Raw genomic sequence first — 6,402 nt, 5'->3', positions numbered from 1 at the left:
AAAAAACCTCCCGCCGGTGGCGAAGAGGGACCTGGCAACCCTAAGGTCAGTCCTCACGATGTGACTCAAACTCACAGTCTCTTGGGGCTGTTGCCCTTTACAGATGTGAGAGATCCCCCTCTCTGAGTTTGCTTCTCCAAATCAGTTGCTCAGACGTTGATACAGAAACAATAGATTTATTGAAGCCTTCAGGAGATGAGACAGGCACAGGTAGAAAGTTGCAAGTGAGGGGCTATACGGGTTTACAGAATATATTGACTCCAGGGCACTGGGGCACTGGGGTTCACACTTATTGTTATGGGAAGTTACAAGCTTGGCATAATACAAAACATCAGACGGATCCCAGGAAGTCTGGTGCGGCTATCACACTTCCAAGGCCGCACCGGCCTGAGGGAGTACTGGCAGGAAGAACAGCGGGGGGAAGATACATGGGCCATCAGGCCTGGCGCCTGAGACCAGAAGGTGTGAACTGCTTTTACGAGTTCACTGATAACACCGCAGGTGATGGAAAGCAGAGACACAAAGACAGAGACCCTCACATTCTGCCCTCCTTAAGGCCCCCCTCCGAGAGGACGAGGCTTATCGGGATAAGCGAGGTGGAATTCTCGGACCAAGCGAGGAGCTGCCATGTGGGGTGCGGCCACCCATTCGTCATGAGCGGAGCCAAGGTTTTTCCAGCGAACAAAGTAAAACAGTTTCCCTTTCTTCCATTTGGAATCTAAAACCTTGGATATTTCCAAATGGGTATCCCCTCCTACTACGGTAGGAATCTCATGAGCGGGAGGGGGGTGGAACTGGGGAGCTGCTACATAAGGTTTGAGGAGGCTTATATGGAAGACTGGATGAACTCCCTTGAGAGTCTTAGGGAGACTCAGTTCCACGGTAACCTCGTTGATTACTCTGGTAATGGGGAAAGGTCCTACATAACGGTCGCTCAGTTTTTTGCAGGGGCGAAGAGAGCGGAGGTTTTTGGTGGACAGATAGACTTGCTCCCCCACCTTGAGCTCCCATCCCGGAGACCGGTGTTTGTCTGCTTGTTCCTTGTACTTGCTTTTTGCCCTTTCCAGATTTTTGAGCAACCATGGCCAGGTGGATTTAACCACCTGAATCCACTCCTGAAGATCAGGGGTAGACTGGAGCTCTGGCGAGACGGGGGCAGAACCGAAAGGGCCAAAATCCGTCCCGTATATAACTTGGAAGGGACTAAAGCCGGTAGAGGAATGAGGCGCATTGTTGTACGCATATTCGGCAAATGGCAGCAGGTCGACCCAGTCGTCCTGGTGGAAATTTACATAGCAACGCAAATAACATTCTACTACCGCATTTACTCGTTCCGTTTGACCATCCGTTTGGGGGTGATAGGCGGAAGAAAGGCCCTGTTCCTCCACTCCCATTAACTTTAAGAAAGCCCGCCAGAATTTGGCAACAAACTGGACCCCCCGGTCGGAGAGGACCTTCCTCGGGATCGAGTGTAGCCTGAGGACGTGCGTGATGAACAGTTTAGCTAAGCCCTGGGCTGAAGGAAGACCTGCACATGGAACGAAATGAACCTGTTTGGAAAAGAGGTCTGTGATAACCCAGAGAACCGTTTTCCCCCGACTTGGAGGTAGGTCGGTGATAAAATCCATGGCGATGACTTCCCAGGGACGGGAGGGGTTCTCAAGCGGTTTGAGAAGCCCCGGGGGTTTTCCCATCCGTTTCTTGGCTGTGGCGCAGGTGGGGCAGCTGCGCACATACAACTCTACATCAGATCTCATACCAGGCCACCAGAATTGCCTTCGAACCAGGTGAAGCGTTTTTATGAAACCAAAATGACCCGCTAGCCTGGCCCCATGTACAAGTCCCAATACTTCTTTGCGAAGGGAAGATGGGACATATAGTTTCCCCCCTTGCACCCACCAAGTGTTGGTTCGTTCCAAGCCAGTGGGGAGGAGATGGTGCTCCTCCTCCTGTAAGGAGGCGTCCCGGAGTCGCTGTTGGAATGCTTCCGGGATACCTTTGAGCGTAGGGGGGGTCTCCGGTTGGCGGGCTTGGGATCGGGTGGTGACGGCCAAGCCAGGGACTTCCCCTCGCTGTTCGGGAGTGAACAGGGAGTCGACGGGGCGATCGAAATCGTTGCGGTACTGGGGAAGTCGTGACAAAGCATCAGCTAGGGCATTTTCTTTGCCAGGGACATGTTTGAGGGTGAACCGGAATTTTGCAAAAAATTGGGCCCACCGAATTTGTTTGGCATTGAGTTTTCTAGCTCCCTTGAGAGCCTCAAGATTCTTGTGATCTGTGCACACTTCGAACGGCAGCTCGGCCCCCTCCAAGAAGTGTCTCCATATGGTAAGGGCATGTTTGACCGCTGCTGCCTCCTTCTCCCAAATGGCCCAGTTGATTTCGGACTGGGAAAACTTCTTGGAGAAGTAGGCGCATGGCCTCAACCGTCCCCCCTCATCCCTCTGCAATAGGGCCCCGCCCATGGCTACATCCGAGGCATCCACCTGCACCACGAAGGGCTTGGTGCAATCCGGGTGAGCCAAAACGGGTTCGGATGAAAAAAGTAGCTTTAAACGTTCAAAAGCTTGCTGGCACTGGGGAGACCATTGCAGACGGGCTGAGGGGAGTGCGGCGCTAGCCCCCCTGTCCTTGGTACGCAACAGGGCAGTGAGGGGAAGCGCAACTTGGGCAAAGTTGGGAATGAAATTCCGGTAAAAGTTGGCAAACCCCAAAAACTGTTGAAGTTGGCGGCGGGTAGTGGGGGTTTCCCAGTCCCGCACCGCCTGGACCTTGGCGGGGTCCATTTCCAACCCTTGGTGGGAAATCACATACCCCAGAAATGTAATAGAAGGTTGGTGGAATTCACACTTGGACACCTTAGCATACAGTTTGTGCTCCCGCAGCCGCTGGAGCACTTCTCGCACTAGGCGCACATGTTCTTCCATGGTCTCAGAGTAAATAAGAATGTCATCGAGAAATACCACCACCCCCCGAAACAGTAAATCATGCAAAACTTCATTAATTAATTGCATAAAGACACTCGGAGCCCCCGAAAGTCCGAACGGCATGACCAGGTACTCAAACATCCCAAAACAACTGGAAAAGGCCGTTTTGGGTTCGTCTCCTTCTTTGATGCGAATGCGGTGGTAGGCTTCTACCAAGTCCAGTTTGGTGAAGATTCGGCCCTCCTTTAATTGTGCTAGAAGGTCAGGAATAAGAGGGAGGGGGTAAGCATTAGACTGGGTGACTGCGTTCAGTCTGCGAAAGTCAATACACAGTCTTAAATCTCCCGTCTTTTTCTTTACAAAGAAAGCTGGGGCTGAATAAGGAGCCTTGGAGGGGCGTATGAAACCCCTCGCCAGATTGACATCCAGATAGTCTCGCAATACAGTCTTTTCACTAGGGCTCATGGGGTAAACCTTTCCCTTAGACAGTTTGCCTTCCCCTACAATCTCGATGGCACAGTCCGTTTCTCTGTGGGGAGGCAGTTCGTCGCACTCTCTAACATCGAAAACATCAGTAAACTGCGAGTACTCAGAGGGTAATTGAGGAGAGACTGGGGCGGGGGACCCTACCAGTGCGGCGGCTGGAGTTCTGAGTACCCGTTCCTTGTCATGCAACCCACAGGGGTTTTCGGGGAAGGAAAGCACCCGTTTAACCCAATCAATGGAGGGATTGTGTCCCCTTAACCAGTTCATCCCTAACACCACAGGGGTTACAATAGGGGCGATGGTGAAATATAACCGTTCCCAATGTTCCCCCACGGACATAATCACGGCTGCAGTTCTGTGGGTCACAGGGCCCCGTTTAAAGTCACTCCCGTCCATTTGGGAAAAACGGAGGGGTCCCGGAAGCCGCTTGCGCCGGACACCCAACTTCTTGGCAGTTTCCTCATTTATCATGGTGCGGGCACACCCCGAGTCGACCAACGCGGGGACCTCTAACGGGGGACCCCCGTTGGGTAGGGACAGATGAACACGCACAAATACATTGTCCTCTTGGGCGCTTACCATCGGTGGAGCTCCTTGCACAACGATAGGGACGGTCTGCTGCGGAGCCCCCTCTACAGCAGACCGACGGCGTTTTTTGCCGGCTGTTCCCACTCTTCCTCCTCGCTGGAAGAGGGGGACGGGGTGGTGGCTTCCGGGGAGCCGTCCGAATCAAAGACGGTATTTGTAATCCGGGACCCCGATGGGACCGTAGAGTCGGAGGCCCCATCCTGGGGGCGCGCGTGGAGAGCGGAGGGTGCGCCGGAGCGCCGGCTCAGTGGTCCACTTCTGCGGCGAGGCTGGCTGTTGGCGGCTGGTTTCGTCGGCTCGGCCTGGGTTTGGCGGGGGGGGGTCGGACGGCCTGAGCGAGAGGGGCATTGCGATGCAAAGTGACCCTTTCCCCCGCAGATCAGGCAGACGCCGGCCTCGAACCGCTTGCGGCGTTCCGCGGCCGAGAGACCCCCGCCACCCCCTTGCCGGAGTTCCCGGCCACGGTCACCTCGGGGCCTGGGGTCTCGCCCAAGCCGTTGCTTGGACAAATTCAGGAGTTGTTTGCGATTCTCGATGTCAGCAGCATGGCGAACCCAACCTTCCACATCCGGGGGGTTCCCTTGCATGAAGGCCCAATGTTGGAGGTCTGGGTTGAGACCCTCCCTGAAACATTGTACCAAGGTAGCTTCACTCCAGTCCAGAATTCGGCTAGCCAGTGACTGGAACTCACTTGCATACTGCGCCACCGACTTAGTCCCTTGGCGCAGTTGCATCAGGGAGGCTTTAGCCCGCTCACCCAGAGTCGGGTCCTCAAAACGGTTTCGGAGTGCTACCATGAACTCGTCCAGGGTTCGCAGCACCGGCGAGCGGAGTTCATACTGCAACACCATCCAGGCAGCCGCCTCCCCTTGCAGTAAGGAAGCCACGTACTGCACCCGGGACTCCTCAGAAACGAAGGTTCGGCCTTGTTCCCGCATAAAAATGTCTACTTGGACCATAAAAAAGGTCAACTGGTCTCCCGACCCGTCATACGTGACTTTCAGGTCCCGACGGGCCGGGGGGGCCGGGGTTGCGGGCGGAACTACCGGCGCCCCGTCTGGGGGAGCACCGGCAGGAGGTTGCAACTTCAGCGCATCTAGGGTCGTGGCCATCTCACCCATTACGCGTTGCATGATCTCCATCTGCTCCTGCATAGCCCGGCGGTCTTCCTGCCACTGCTTTCGTTCTTCCTCCATGAGGGCCTCTTTGCGGGCCGGATCCCCTTCGAGTCCCGTGCTGGGGAAGGCCAACCGGCGATCCTTCGCCGCAGTCCGCGAGAGCGACCAGCCCTTGGGAGAGTCCAGCCAATAAGTAAGCCCCCGGGGACGTCCGTCCCGATCTTGGTCGGGGGCGCGATCCTTCGGTTTCTTTGGCTTGGCTCCCTCCTCCTTCGGGTCCGGCTTCTCCGGCTCGTCCGGTTCCTTGGGGGCATCGGGGTTAGGGGTGGTGTCCTCGTCGGCTGACATTCTGTCCAAAGCGGTACAGCTGCAGTCCGAGAGGCAAAGACTTGCAACTTAATGTGAGAGATCCCCCTCTCTGAGTTTGCTTCTCCAAATCAGTTGCTCAGACGTTGATACAGAAACAATAGATTTATTGAAGCCTTCAGGAGATGAGACAGGCACAGGTAGAAAGTTGCAAGTGAGGGGCTATACGGGTTTACAGAATATATTGACTCCAGGGCACTGGGGCACTGGGGTTCACACTTATTGTTATGGGAAGTTACAAGCTTGGCATAATACAAAACATCAGACGGATCCCAGGAAGTCTGGTGCGGCTATCACACTTCCAAGGCCGCACCGGCCTGAGGGAGTACTGGCAGGAAGAACAGCGGGGGGAAGATACATGGGCCATCAGGCCTGGCGCCTGAGACCAGAAGGTGTGAACTGCTTTTACGAGTTCACTGATAACACCGCAGGTGATGGAAAGCAGAGACACAAAGACAGAGACCCTCACAACAGAGTCAGTTAAGCTGCGGCCAACTTTGGCATCTTTCTTCTTCTCAAAGAGAAATGGTGCCAGAGAATAACATGGTTTGTTACTGGACATCTGTTATATCCCAAGTTCTCTTCGGCAAATCTCTGGCAGTTTGCTAACAGGTTTAGTGACATGCAGTGTTTTAATTTCTCTGGCCCTCGCTGACTTGAGTCCAACCGCCACATCCTTCTAGAACCTGCACCCAAATTCCTAGAGCCAATATTCCAATTAGAAATTTGCATTCTCCTCTTGCTTGCTCATCATGCTAGATTTGTCTGGGTTGCTAGGTTCTGGCCTACACCCTCTGCCAGTCACTTCGAGGAGGGGCTGTGGCTCAGTGGTAGAGCCTCTGCTTGGCATGCAGAAGGTCCCAGGTTCAATCCCTGGCATCTCCAGTTAAAGAGACTGGGCACGTAGGTGATGTGAA

This window comes from Euleptes europaea, chromosome 16 (genome assembly GCF_029931775.1).
Source record: "Euleptes europaea isolate rEulEur1 chromosome 16, rEulEur1.hap1, whole genome shotgun sequence".
Lineage (NCBI taxonomy): Eukaryota > Metazoa > Chordata > Lepidosauria > Squamata > Sphaerodactylidae > Euleptes > Euleptes europaea.
The sequence above is the reverse complement of the archived record's forward strand: the minus strand, read 5'-3'. Positions refer to the sequence as shown.